A 15,353-nucleotide genomic window follows, 5' to 3' on the forward strand; every position below is an offset into this window, starting at 1 on the left:
AAGAGAGAGGGAGTTTGTTCCAGAGGCGGGAGAAAAGAGGAATGAAGCAGTGAAGGTGAGCAGAGAGTCTTGATTTTGGCAGTTTAACCATAAGAGGGTTGCAGGCAGATCTTGTGCGACCTGCAGGGATATTTGGGGGACAGAGCCCAGAGAGAGCTGGGGGAGCAAGGCCGGAGAGGAGTCGGTAGAAGACGGAAAGACCACCAACCTGCCTGCAGTGATTAAGTGAAAGGCCCTCGGAGATAGCGTCATCGCGGGAGATTCAATTGATTCTGAATGCTTTGGTTTCAACAGCGTGAAGACGAGCTAGGTGTGAGGCAGGAGCACCAGCCCGGAGGGGAGAGCAGTACTCCATTGAGCTGCGGATGAAAGCCTTGTATGTGGTGAGGAGCTCAGGTGTCCCAAGGAAGGACTTCGCACGATGGAGGATGCACAGTCGGCGACTGGCTTTGGATGCCAGCTTGGAAATGTGGTTTTCCCAGGAAAGATCATGGCAGATAGTGAGAGCCAAAAGCTTGAGTGACAGAACTTCTTGGAGAGGATTATTCAGAAAGTAGATGGGAGGGTTGTCCAGTCGGTCTTTTCGGAGAGACATCGTAAGAGTGAGATTTGTCAGGATTGAAAGACATGTTCCACTTGTTTGCCCAGTCTGTGATTTTGTCCATGTCTGCAGACAGTGAGGAGGCTGCAAACTGCCGATCTGAGGGATGAGGAATGGAGCGGCAGAGAGTGGAGTCATCAGCAAAGAGATAGAGAGGATTTTCAAGGGAGTCAGAGAGATCATTGATGAAGACCAGCAAAAGCACGGACCCAGAACACCGCCTTGGGGAACTCCAGCCTGAACAGGAAGAGGAGATGAGAGAAACCCATTCAGGGCCACACGTTGACTACGACTAGAGAGGAAGTCCGCCAGCCATGCGTGGAGATTTCCATGGATACCAAAGGAGGAGAGTTTGGTGAGCAGAGCGGGGTGCCAGACCATATCGAAGGCATGTGATATGTCGAGGGAGACAGCTCTAATTTCCTGTTTGGCATTGAGGACCTCCATCCATTGTTGAGACAGCAGAAGCAGCATGTCCAGAGTAGAGTGACCTGGTCTGAAACCAAATTGATGATCAGAGATCAAGCCATTGGAGAAGAGGAAAGATTTCATATCCGAAGCAATGATGGATTCCATGACTTTGCTGATAATTGGGAGAAGGCTGATTGGTCTGTAGTTGCTAGGATCTGTTTTTGCACCTTTTTTGTGCAAAGCGGTGATGTTGGCTGATTTCCAAGCAGATGGCAGTTGACCTTGAGCAAAAGAGAGGGTGAAGAGAACAGAGAGAGGGAGTGAAAGAGCGGAAGAACAGGATTTTAGGAAATTTAGGAACAGGATATATATATTTTTAATGCATATGGTGTATGGTGTATTGGTGCAGTGCAGTGCATTCGGTGTTTCTTCTTTTCAAAATCTCTCCTCTTTCCCACAAAAGACAGGTCCTGGGTTGTAGTATTGTAAATAATTAGTAGTCTTGTACATAACATGCTCCCCACCGGCTTTATGTGTAGTTTGAAAAAAATTCCGTAATTCGGTTAATTGTGGGCGTGAGTCAGTTAGTTAGTACACAACGCAGCAGGTGGGACATAATTAGTGTTTAAAACTGTCGCACCCAGGGTGTTAGGTTAAATGTAGAGGGAAACTACATCTAAGTGTCACACTAATTCTTGAAAAGTAGTCCTGACCCTGGCAGCAGAACCGGTCGGGCTCACTGGTAAGTGGGTTCAGCTCGGGGACGAGCCTGGCGAAAGGAGGGGTGCAGTGTTGCGGTTCTGAAAGTGTACATATTTGATTAATAAAGGTTAAAGGTTCTGCCCCCATAGTTAGGCCACATGCAACACGTAGGTCACCTTAGAACGTTAGTTATTTCTTAGTATATGTGAGATAACGCCATTTCCAATAGTTATCATCTGCGTTGTGTAAAACAAATAAGAGTAGGCCCCGTTCATTCTGCAGCCCTCCCTCCAATCGACTCCATTGCACACCATCCAGTCTGCACCCCATGCCCCCATTGCGCCCATCCAGTCTGCACCCCATTGCCCCTCGCGTTAGGATGCTCGCAGTTTGTTGCACCTTGCTTGCCAGTAGTGTTCGCTGCCCTAAGGATTTTGCTCAAACCAGCCCAAATGCCATGAGGTAAGGCCCGAAAAGGGGGGCGGAGCGCAAGGTCGGGGGTGTGGCCACGTCAAGCAGACATCAAGGGCGGAGCCGGTAAGACCCCACCAGCCAATCAGGGCTGAGGCGACATCACCTGACAGGGTGTGGCTAGAGGTTCGAGAGGGTTCGCTGGGCGTGGCAATAAAATCCTTTGCGCGAGGCCCCTACCTCAGTTATGAGAAGGGAGAGGACTGCCCAAGCACTGAACGGCACTCGATATATGAGAAAGACTTGCACGATTGCGTTTTACCAAGAGGACTCGCGTGCATATGGCAGTGGCAAAGGACTTGTGGAAGTGGAGCATTGTACCGAACTATACCGGAGCGCGTATAAGGCGCCGGTCCAACTATTACGTACGCCAGTATAATCGCCAGCTTACCGATCCCCCCCAATATAATTGTCCGATCCGCGCCACCGACACGGGGCGATCTTGCCTGCCGTCTACCATCACCAGCTGCTTCGTGGTACGAGTCGGGCACTGGAGCGAGCTGTGGACGCCATCTGTGGACCATCAACCCGACAATCTACAAACCCCGTGTGAGTGAGTCTGAGAGTGTGACTGAGTGTGAACGGGCCCGTGTCCAGGGATAAGGATAAGACTGTATAAGGCTGCCCTGTGTATCTGCTTCTTCCTCTTCACTGTACATTTCTGCTTCTTCTTCCTCTTCTTTGTACAAAGTGTGCAAAAATTACCTGTTCTTCCTGTTTTCCTCTTAATTCGACCGTCTTAGTGATTTCTCCATTGGGTAAGCGTGGCACGATCACAACCGCTCCAATCTGGTTAGTTCCCGTTAACGGCGCGAATCGTGGCTCGCTATCGCTCGGCGTGTCCACTGAAACCGTGGTTCAGGTGGGGTTATTTCCTTGCTTCACGGCCGGTGTTAGTACTTAGGTAATAAGACTAATTCGGCTTCCAACCCTTTTTAACACCGACCGGAAGGAACGTGATAGCCCCGGATCGCGTCGGCTAGTAAAAAGACAAGGGGATTAATCCCCCCCCCCCCCTTGATAAGGGGGAGGCGGAAGTTTGAGATCCGCAACATCCCACTCCTGACACCAATTGTCATTATTTGACAATTATCAACACCAATTAATTCTCCATTCTTGTTTTATTGTGTCCATAACACAGGAACTTGTTCCTCGGAAGATTGTGGAGTTTTTCAACTCTTATTGGAAGGAAGTTTACAACTTCCTTCCGACTTCCACTCTGAAGGTATGATCGCGTACACACCACTCCAGAAATTCTCCAACATTGGGTATATGGGTATCCTCTGAGTACCATATACCATTGTGTAATTCCACATTGTAAAAAATTACAGAAACAAGTGAATAAAAAAATTTATGCTAATTTAAAAAGGCAATGTCGGGATGACAAACTACAGTCTAAAAAAGATCCCAAACAAGATCGGGATGATGTTGGTTAAGAGAGTAGCTCACAGTATTTCCATCACATAACAATCCCTACATCACTGCCTCATTTACACTTCATCAGTTACTGCTTCAGGCTTCTACAAACACTCCCGTGGTTACAACAGTACTTGATTACTCTTGTAGTGTGGCCACATACTGAGACTCTACAAATTAGCAGCCGGAGTACAATGTTATATTATCAGTACATGATCCTCAACTTCTTACAAACTGCATGAACATCTCCAATAACAGCATTCTATAATTATCTCCATTTGTGATTGGTTACTCTAAGTTGATAAAAAAAAGAAAAGTAGGAAAGACAACTGAAGCTGCAAGAAGTCCCTGAAATTATATTGGAGCTTCTTGTACTTATGCAGAAATGAAATATAGGAGCTTCTAATACTTTTATAGAAAGTAAAAATACTTTTATAGTATCGTTAATATTTATAGTTAATACTTTTATGGCAGAAATGAAATATAGGAGTTTCTAATACTTTTAGCTCGGCCTAGCTCTAGACAATAGTCTGGAGACAGTGATGTAGGGATTGTTATGTGATGGCAATACAGTCAGCTACTCTCTAAACCATCATCATCCCTTTCTTGTTTCGGACTTTTTTGGACTGTAGTTTGTCATCCCGACATTGCCTTTTTAATTAAGCATAAATTTTTGTGTTCACTTGTTTCTGTAATTTTTTACAATGTGGAATAACACAATGGTATATGGTACTCCGCTTCCGCTTCCGGTCCGGTCTGGAGAGGACGCTGGCGTTACTTGTTCGCCGCTTCTCCGACTGGGCCATTGTACATAGTTTGCTTTTCTGGTGGTCGTGGCGGATTTTTGACCGTTGGGTCTGCCCTCTGCTCGGTCCCGGCTCTGCTCCTGGCTTCGCCTGCCTGGCTCCTCCACTGTTTCCTCAGGCCCGCTCCCGTTGTTTGCGGCGGTGGCTGTTTGCCGCTGTGGTCTTGATTAGCGGCTGCAGTCGTTTGCCGCTGCATTTGCCGCTTTGCCTCCTCGACCTTGGCCTCGTACTCGTCCCTTCGCTCCTGCCTGGCATGGCTCTGAGGTACTCCGCCGCAAGGCTTCTTCTGCTCAATACCCGCTCCACCCCATCATGCATCTCTGCCATCAAATCAAATGGACTCCTCCGACGACCCAGGTACATTCACCGTGGCTCCGGTCGTAAGTTTGTTTATTTGCAATCAGGTCACTCCATCCCCGTCCTCTGGTCGGCTCAGCGCACTCTCACTCTTCGTCCCAGCGCACCTGGTCACAGCAACGCACACGATCGCACCTCCTGCCTACGAACCCTGGCTAAATCACCTGAATTCATCCCTGCTGTTCAAAACAACATCAAGCTCACCCTGTTCAACACCCGGTCCCTCAACAACAAATGCCTCATCCTGAACGAATACATCCTGGATAACAAACTGGACTTTCTCTGTCTCACCGAAACCTGGCAACAACCTCTGGACTACTACACACTTAACCTCACCACACCCAATGGATATTCCTACGTCAATAAACCACGCTCGGAGGGCCGAGGTGGTGGAATTGCCGTTATCCACCGTCAAGACATCAAGACCAACCTCATCTCCATCTCATCTGCTCCATCATTTGAACACCTGGCTTTAAAACTCTCTGGTCGCACGCAGTCAGTCATGGCTGTCGTCTACCGCCCTCCCAAACCACACCCATCATTCCTGTCTGACTTCTCCTACTTTCTGACCCAGCTATGTTCCCTCTCCCCCTCAATCCTCCTCCTTGGTGATTTCAATATCCACATGGACTCCACTGACTCCACAATAACCACTGACTTCACTGATTTACTCACCTGCTTTAACCTCACTCAACATGTCGACTTTCCTACCCATATCCGTGGTCACATTTTGGACCTTGTCTGCTCCACTGGATTAAATTTGCACCATCTCTATGGCTCTGACCTCACCCTCTCTGACCACTCAGCCATCACTCTGACCATCAACATCCCCGCCCCAACACCAAGGCATTATCGCACAATCAACTTCCGTAAGCTAAACGCTCTTTCACCTACCTCATTCTCATCCACCCTCTCTGAAAAAATGTCCACTTCTCCCTTCATTGACCTCCACACCCCTTCTGACCTCACTGACTACTACAACCACACTCTCTCCTCCTGCCTTGACCAGCTTGCGCCTGTAAAAACCAAAACAGTTTCTTTCACCCATTCTGCTCCCTGGTTTACCCCTGAACTCCACCTGATGAAAACTCGTGCTCGCCAACTTGAAAGACTCCGCAATAAAACGGGTCTCACAGTTCACTCCCAAGCCTACAAGGACCACCTACAACACTACAAAGATGCCCTCTCCCGCGCCCGCTCTGCCTACTACTCTCAAATTATCCACTCTGGCTCCGGAAACCCAAAAGCACTCTTCTCGACAATAAACAAACTCCTCCGCCCCCTGAACACCACCACCCAGTCATTCACAGTAGACAACTGCATCTCCTTCCTCTCTTTCTTCCAACGCAAAATTGACAACATCTACAACAGCTTGACCACCGCCGCACCCGCTCCCCCTCCAACCACCTGCCCCCCCTTGTCCTGCCATCCCCTGTCTCGGTTCTCCCCAATCTCCCCTACTGACCTCTCTGAACTCCTCATAGGAATGAAAACTGCCACCTGCACTCTTGACCCCATCCCCTCCAGCTTTGTCAAAGCCTCCCTCCCTGCTCTCTCTCCACTTATCATTGCAACAATAAACTCCTCCCTGTCTACAGGCATCGTCCCACCTTCCCCCAAAATTGCTGCTGTTACCCCCATTCTAAAAAAACCTGGTCTAAACCCTGACACCCTAAACAACTTCAGACCCATCTCCAACCTACCCTTTCTGTCAAAAGTTTTGGAACGCGCTGTAGCCACTCAACTCAAACATCATCTCTCTGCCAATAACCTGTATGAAACATTCCAATCCGGATTCCGGTCCAACCACAGTACTGAAACTGCTCTCCTCAAAATCACCAACGACCTTCTCCTCTCCTCTGACGCTGGCAACCTCAACATTCTCGTCCTCCTCGACCTCAGCGCTGCCTTTGACACCATCGATCACACTATCCTCCTCACCCGACTTGAATCCACCTTTAACGCTACCGGCACTGCCCTCTCTTGGATTAAATCATACCTCTATGACAGATGCCAGTTCATCTCCATCAATAACTGCAAATCCCCCACTGCTCCCCTCCCCCAAGGTGTCCCCCAAGGTTCAGTTCTTGGCCCCCTCCTCTTCATCCTTTACCTGTCCCCGCTCGGTCACTTAATCCGCCATCATGGTCTCCAATTCCACTGCTTCGCCGATGACATCCAGCTTTTCATCTCCACCAAGTTCGTCTCCACCGACACCCACTCTATCCTGACAAACTGCATCACTGAAATAAAATCCTGGCTTCAAATCAACTTCCTCAAGCTTAACTGTGATAAATCTGAAATAATCATCATTGGCCCAAAAACGCTCACAAAATCCACCCATAACTTTGCCCTCAACATCGACGGTATCCCAGTATCCACCTCCCCTCACATCCGGAATCTTGGCGTCATCTTTGACCAAACCCTTTCCTTCGACAAATACACTAAACAGATCACAAAGTCAGCCTTCTTTCACCTGAAAAACATTGCCCGTCTCCGCTCATCCCTCTCCTCCACGGCTGCAGAAACCCTCATCCACGCCTTCATCACCTCCCGTCTGGACTACTGCAATAGCCTCCTCTATGGTTCACCCTCAAAAATCACCAATAAACTCCAATACATTCAGAACTCCGCTGCCCGTCTACTCACCCATTCCCGGACCCGTGACCACATCACCCCCGTCCTTTACAAGCTTCACTGGCTCCCCATCCCCCAGAGAATCCAGTACAAAATCCTCCTCTTGACATACAAAGCCCTCCATAACCTGGCCCCATCCTACCTGGCTGACCTCCTCTCCAGACACACTCCCACCCGCAACCTCCGCTCTGCTGGTACAAACCTCCTGACGCCCTCCATCCGGACCAAATTCAGATCCTGGGGGGACAGGGCCTTCTCCATCGCTGCGCCCACCCTCTGGAACTCACTACCTCACACCATCAGAGACTCCTCCTCACTCACCACATTCAAAACATCACTAAAGACCCACCTGTTCAACACTGCATTCAACATTCAACCCACAGCATTTAACCCCTGACTATCTCTTCTCCTTCTCCCTCCTTTTGCTTTAAATATTTCCCTATTGATTCTTGTCTTTTTTGCAATTGTTGTTTTCATGTATTGTTATGCATTATGTTTGCCACTCTGTCAAAGCGCCTTTGGGCTTCTGGAAAAGCGCTATACAAAATAAATGAATTATTATTATTATTATTACTCAGAGGATAACACAATGGTGTATGGTACTCAGAGGATACCCATATATCCAATCTTGGAGCAAAAGTGCCAACATATCTTAGTCAGCAAAGTCAAACACTGCACATGTTCCTATATTGTCTTACGTAACCCTGACTGTATCTTGCAGCTCTGTCCTATTGCTCGTTTCTCAAAGAGTAATGTCTTCGTCCAGCCTCATGCCACACAAGGACCTGCACTTAGAAACGGCCAAAATAGTTACAAAATAGTCAAAGAACAACATCAAAGTGATCATGCTGCAGCCCGATGTATGATTGTATGTACATAGCCATCTGCGTGACATTTTCATGCAAATTTTCGTCAACATGCATCGGGGAGTACCTCACCCATTCCATACTCTCACTGTTGTACACATACACTGGGGTAATCAGCAAATGAGCGACAGTAAGAATTTCGTTTTCTGCACCCCAAGTATCTGCACTGTCCATACGAGAAGCTCTTATGTCGGCTTCAACACTGGACACACCAGTGGAAAGTATTGTAACGGTTTTGAGAAGTGTAACGGTTTTTTTGAGAAGTGTAACAATTTTGGAGGAAGTGTAACGAATGTGAAAACGTTACAATGTGAACGTTACAAAAGTATGGTAACACCCTGTTAATGTAAATAATGGTCGCAGCCGTCCTCCTAGTTAATTCCATGAAACTTACACGCAGGTCACGATATATCTTTTTAAATAGTGTATTTCCTTATTCCATGTAGGCTAAATCTGTGTTTCCCACTAGATTGACTTTGCATTGTATCAAACAAAATAAGAGTAGGCCCTTGCAATTTCCCCAAACATCTCCGCTCTCCAAAGTTCCTTTCAAAAGGGTGCGAGTTGTGTTCAATCCCGCAAGCCGCCATTGCCCATGTGCTAATCTCGGAGAAGAAAGGCGTGTCTCCACCTCGTCATAGAGGGGAGGAGTGAGCCAGAGGGTCGCATGGCCAATCAGCACCGCGGTGAGCGAACCGGTAGGCGTGCCCTCGCAGCCGGCGGCTTGATTCCGCCGCGAGTTATAAAAGCGACTGTAAGGGACTGCTTTACGAGATGACCTGGGAGATGAGCGAAGAGGCGGCACCAAGAGGAGCGGTGAGATGCGAAACGCTCCAAGCCAAAGAGGAGAGGTACTCGGCAAGGAAACCAGCTTTGGAGAGACGCGCTGAAAGGAGCGAGACGGCTCCACCAGAAGAAGAGGAGCAGGTGTGCCGAACCAGCGCGTGACGTCTACAGCAGCGGATACGCGACGGAGGGTTTTCCCGCCAAAAACCACCAGGAATTGAGAGCTGCTGCCTCCGACCTTGCCTCCCTCTCAAGCAATCCACCTCAAGCCCTACCTGCCTGCAATATCCCCTGTGTAAGTGTGAACGTCCTGTCCTACTCGTTGTCTTGGGATTAAGTAAATTGAATAGAATAAGTTAACGATTCGCTGTGTGACTGCTTTTTCCATCCATTGCTTGTAAATAATTTTGGTCGTTCTTCTTTTTGCTTGTGTGTGTATAATAAATCTGTTCTTCCTCCGTACTCTGTCTTCCTCTTCTCTTTTCCTTCTCTTTCGGTCGCTTTAGAGGTTTCCCGATTGAATATCTGTGGGGCGATCTGGTCAACGTCGGGTAGAATCGGGCTAATCGGGGAGTAACTGTTCGGACGTGGTAATACACCACCGCTCGGTCAATATAACATCTAAAACCGCGTCTGTAACAATTGGTTGTCAGGAGTTGGATTCGGACCTGGGACTAAATTTGTTAGGCCCAAATTTTGGAACACCAATTGTACTATTAGAGTAACAATTGGTGTCGAGGAGTGAGATCGGACCCGAAGCGCGCTTAACGCGCTCAAAATTACAAGCTGCCGAAATTTATTTTGTTTTATAAAACCCGAATTTTGAGATCGCGCCATGGACAATCAAGGCGATCGGATGTCGGTGGGGGAGATAGACGGGTTAGGGGTAACCCAGGACTTAGGGAAAGAAAGGGAGGAGGAGAGCAATGAGGAGGCGGTTGAGGGGGTATCAGACGCACAAAATGGCGCCTCGCACATGGCTATGGCGGCCGCGCCCGCTGCACAAGTGGGAGGGATTGACATGCAGGCCCTCATTGCGCAGCTACAGGCAGCTGTACAGATGAGTATGGGGAGCCAAATTGAGCGACTGGGTGAGCGATTGGAGGGCCAAATGGGACAAATGGGGAACCGGATGGATGCTCAGGGTGAGCAATTGGGGGTAATGAGGGACGAAGCGAGGGGTACCGGTGAGGGATTAGAAAAGAAATTTCAGGGATTAGACAAGAAATTTGAGGGGTTAGACAATGGGATAGAAGGGGTGAAACATGGGTTAACGGGGGTGGAAAATAGAATGGCTGCCCAGGAGAATCAGATAGAGGGGGTGAAAAATGGGTTAATGGGGTTAGAAAATAGGATGGAGGACAAATTGCGGGAGATAGGGGAGCAATCCGCCCGAGAAATTAAACAAATGGGAGAGCAGATAGAGGAGGTAAAAATCGGGGTAGAAACCAAACTGGATGCTCAGAGGGATGAATTGGGACAGATGAGGGCGGCATCTACAAAAGAAAGGGAGGAGATGAAGGAGGAGATACGACGAGGTGTGGGTGAGGAGGTCTCGGGGCTACGCGAGGAGGTAAAGCGAGGTGAGAAGCGTATGGAGAAAGAGGTGAGGAATAATATGGCTAGGTTACAGGGGGGAATAGAAGATCTGACGAAGGGAGTAGAACAGCTGACAGTCAGACAAAGGGAACTAGCGGACCAAGTGGAAAAGAACACTCCAATCATCGGGGGTTTGAAAGCGACACAAAAGGACATTAAAAACGAATTAATAGCAACACAAAAGGAATGTCAGATGGTACATGAGGGGTTGACGAAGAAGTTGGAGGAGGTGACAGAAGTGATGGAGACGAAGGACCAAGAGGTGAGGACGCACATAGAAACGGTTAAGGTGGCGTTAGAGGAAGAGATAGAGGGGGCGCACCGGGAGATGAAGGAGGTAAAGGAAAAATTAGAGGAGGTGGAAGAGGGGGTGAGTGAAATTAAGAAGAGACGGAGGGAAACTAAGAGGGAGATAAAGGAGGAAGTCATGCAATATGTACAAGGTCTGTGTTCAAATCATGATGAGGTGCTCACTAACCAAATACAAAGTTTGCAGGTGGCAGAGGAGGTGCGACGACGAGGTACGGAGGTGAGTGGCAATGTATATGATGTGAGGGGAGATTCAGTCGGCTTGGGGGGTGGTGTAGACCCGGGTGTTCGTGAGGGACCAATGGTAAGATGTATGACTGGTCCGGAGTGGATGGACAGGGGAGGTGTGCAAGGAGGTTTGGCTATGGGGAGTGAGGGGGGTGCTGGTGAGCAAGGATGTGGGGGTATGGCGTGGGTAGCGGGTTGCGGAGGGGCGACCCAGGCATCGACACCAGGAGGGGTAGTGTTTGGAGGGACGGGGGACGCGCGGGAGCCCCCCGGGAATAACGTACTGTGGGAGCCCGAGCGGGTTGGTCCCGCGTTGATCCCGCAAGGAGTGACGCGCGGGGTCCGACCTTCGGGCGCCCACAAGGTCCCACTTGCGCCGTATGACGGCAAGAGTGACTTGAGGGCGTACCTGGCGCAGTTTGAGTACGTGTGTAAAGGCAACGGTTGGAATCCGGACGAAGGTGGAGTGCACCTGGTGGGGGCACTGCGCGGTGCGGCGGCGGAGGTGCTGACGGCTTTACCACCGGGTGCTCTCACCCTGCCAGCTCTCCGTGCGGCATTAATTAATCGGTTCGGCATTGAACAGCAAAGCGAGCTTGTTAAAGCCCAACTTGCGCAGCGAAAACGCAAGCCCCAGGAGACCATCGGGGAACTTGCTCATGATATTCGCCGCGCGGTCGGGATTGCACACGCGGACATGGCAGCGAGTTCCCAGGAAAGCCTGGCGCTGGATCACTTTATTCAGGCCCTTCCGGATCTGGAGCTCCGGCAACAGCTCGCCATGTGGCGCCCACAAACCATGAGTCAGGCGGCCGACGCTGCAGCCCGTTGGGAAGCAGCGAGGCCCCTGGCCCGGGGAGGCGAGCGCCACGCAGTGGCGGTGCATCAGATGGGGCCCGTGATGGGGGCCCTGACCTGGAGAGCATGGTCCAGAGGTTAGTGGATCGGTGCCTGGCGGGACCTGGACCATGGCAGGCGGCCCCAGCGGTGGCACCCGGTAGTCCCCGACAGAGTACCCCAATTCGGACATACAGGGGGGGGGAATTTGGAATACCGGAGGCAAGCACCTTACCAGGTGAGGTGCTATAATTGTGCTCGGATGGGTCACCGTGCATGGGAGTGTCGAGCTCCGCGCCGGGACGTTTCCCGCCAACCGATGCCCTCAACTCCGCCCCGTATAGATCGGCCTAGCCGACCTCAGACACCCCCCCCCCCCCCCCCCGCCAGGGCCCGGGAAACTAGAACGTGCCGGGCATGCAGGGCGGTGTTCGGCAGTAGGGGATGGGGAGAAGCCCTCGTTGACGCGACAGGTCATTCATTGTGGCCGAATTGGGACGGGTAGTTTGACAATTCGGTGCAAAATTGCCGGCGTGGGGGTAGACGCCGTGGTGGACACGGGAGCCAGCGCCACGATCATCAGCCCCGTGGTCCTTAATTCGAGTGCAGACGGCTGGGGTAAAATCCAGCGTCTGGAAAATCATAGTTTGCAGTTGGCTACCGGGGCAACGGCTCCGATCATAGGGCGTAGTTTTGTGACCCTCAAGTTGGGATCGGTAAAGCAAGAGATAGAGGTTTGGGTGGCGGAGGTGTGCGACCCATGCTTAATAGGGTTGGATTTGTTGACTGCCAGCGGTTGTAAAATCGACTTGAGTCGGGGGATCCTGCGATGGGGAGTGGAGGAGCTACCATTGGAGGGGGTGAGCACGGCCGAGAGGGTGGAGCTGGAGGCTCCTGAGGCCGTGACCATCCCTCCAGGGGCCGAGGCCATCGTGCCGGCCCGATGGTCAGCTCGCCCGACATGGCAGGAATCCTGCGGCCTGGTCGAACCGGTGGCAGCGCTATCCATACCTGGTTTAATCGTGGGCCGTACCCTTGTAAAAACGGACGGGCCGGTGGTGGCCGTCCGAGTAATTAATATTAGCACAGAACCACGCACTATCGTGAGGGGCACGAAGGTAGCTGGCTGCACCCCAGTTAGAGAAGTCGCGTCAGTGAGGGGCGAGAACGTCCAGCCGAGCCGGCCCCAGGTGGAGCCTTCAATAAGTTCTAGGAATTGGCCCGATCCCATTTGCGAGATGGTAAATCGTAGTAGTGTAGAGTTGGGAGGTACCCAGAGGGAGGCCTTACACAAACTGGTTGGGTCCCATTTGGACCTCTTCTCCTTGTCCACCGAGGATATTGGACGTACGGGCCTGGTGAAACATCAGATCCACACCGGTGAGGCCCGGCCTATTCGTCAGGCCGCCCGACGGCTCCCTTGGAGCAAGAGGGCGGAAGCTGACGAGCAGGTTGAAAAAATGCTCGACGCAGGTGTGATCGAGCCCTCGGGAAGTCCTTGGATGTCACCTGTTGTGCTGGTCAAAAAGAAGGATGGGACCACGCGGTTCTGCGTGGACTATCGCCAGCTAAACAACGTGACACTCAAGGACTCATATCCCCTGCCAAGAATTGATGACACCCTCGATGCCGTTGCGGGCTCAAATTGGTTCTCGACTTTGGACCTCAAGAGTGGGTATTGGCAGGTGGAAATGGATAGGGCAGGGAAGGAGAAAACGGCATTTTCCACAGGTAAGGGACTGTATCAGTTTACTGTGATGCCGTTTGGTTTGTGTAACGCCCCCGCCACCTTTGAAAGATTGATGGAGCATGTACTAGGCGGCATGCCATGGCAATCATGCCTGGTATACCTGGATGACGTCCGAGTACATGCCAAAACGTTCCCCCAGGCAGTAGCTAATTTGGACCAGGTGTTCGGGTGCCTCAGACAGGCAGGGTTGAAGCTGAACCCGAGTAAGTGCACTTTGTTTGCAAGAGAGGTGGCCTATCTAGGTCACGTGATCGGCCGCGAGGGGGTAAAAACGGACCCAGACAAAATTAAAGCGGTAGAGGAGTGGCCCGCACCATGTACCATCAAGGAGGTGCGGGGATTTTTGGGACTCTGCTCCTACTACCGGCGCTTTGTGGCGAAATTTGCGGAGTTGGCCCGTCCCCTCCACCGGCTTACGGAGAAGGGGACGCGATTTAATTGGACACGGGAGTGCCACGAGGCCTTCCAAAAATTGAAGGGGTGTCTAACATCCGCACCCCTTCCAGCTTACCCCACTAGTGACGGGGCATTTACCCTGGACACGGATGCGAGCCAGGAAGGATTGGGCGCAGTTTTGTCTCAGACACAGGAGGGCGTGGAGAGAGTGATTGGTTACTATAGTCGGGCCTTAAGTAGGCCCGAGCGAAATTATTGCGTCACTCGCAAAGAGTTATTGGCCATGCTGGCTGCCATGAACCATTTCCACCCGTACCTGTACGGGCGGAAATTTTTGGTTAGAACTGACCATTCCTCCTTGCAATGGCTCCTTCGGTTCAAGGAACCGGAGGGCCAAATTGCAAGGTGGTTGGAAAAGTTGCAGCAGTACGATTTTGATGTGGCCCATAGGGCCGGGAAGGCCCATGGTAATGCGGACGCACTCTCTCAGCGTCCTTGTCTGGGGGAAAACTGTAAATTTTGTGCGAGACACGAGGAGAGGGAGCAATTGGGCGATTCCGCCCCGATTCTCGTCGTCCGGGCAACCCGGGTGAGAGGGCCAATTTTGCCACTAACCGCGGACGAGGAATTTGGAGAGTTGGCTTGGAGCACGGCCCAGCAGGAGGATCCTGTTCTGGGGCCGGTGTTCCAATGGGTCAAATTGGGGCAAAGACCAAAGGGGGAAGAGGTCACCCCCCTCGGGGCGCAAACAAAGGCGTATTGGGCTCAGTGGCAGACCCTGGAATTGAAAGGCAACATCTTGTATCGCAAGTGGGTGGAGGTTCCCTCTGATAGAACTTCCTGGCTGGTGATAGTCCCTGACAAATTCAAGAACGTCATATTGCAACAGGTGCATGGTACCCGCTCCGGCGGCCATTTGGGCAGGACAAAGACAATATCTCGGGTCCGCCGGAGGTTCTATTGGGTGAATATGGGGCGCGACATACAGGACTGGTGTCGGAGATGCGACGCCTGTTCTGCCAAAAAGGGACCAGCACGGAGGATGAGGGCCCCCCTTCAATTACATCAGGTGGGGCCCCCCCTTGAGTGGGTGGCTATGGATATTCTAGGACCGCTGCCCCGCACCCGCCAAGGTAATAAGTATATCCTCGTTGTGATGGACTATTTCACCAAGTGGCCGG

This window comes from Myxine glutinosa, chromosome 14 (genome assembly GCF_964187855.1).
Source record: "Myxine glutinosa chromosome 14, kmMyxGlut1.1, whole genome shotgun sequence".
Classification (NCBI taxonomy): Eukaryota; Metazoa; Chordata; class Myxini; order Myxiniformes; family Myxinidae; genus Myxine; species Myxine glutinosa.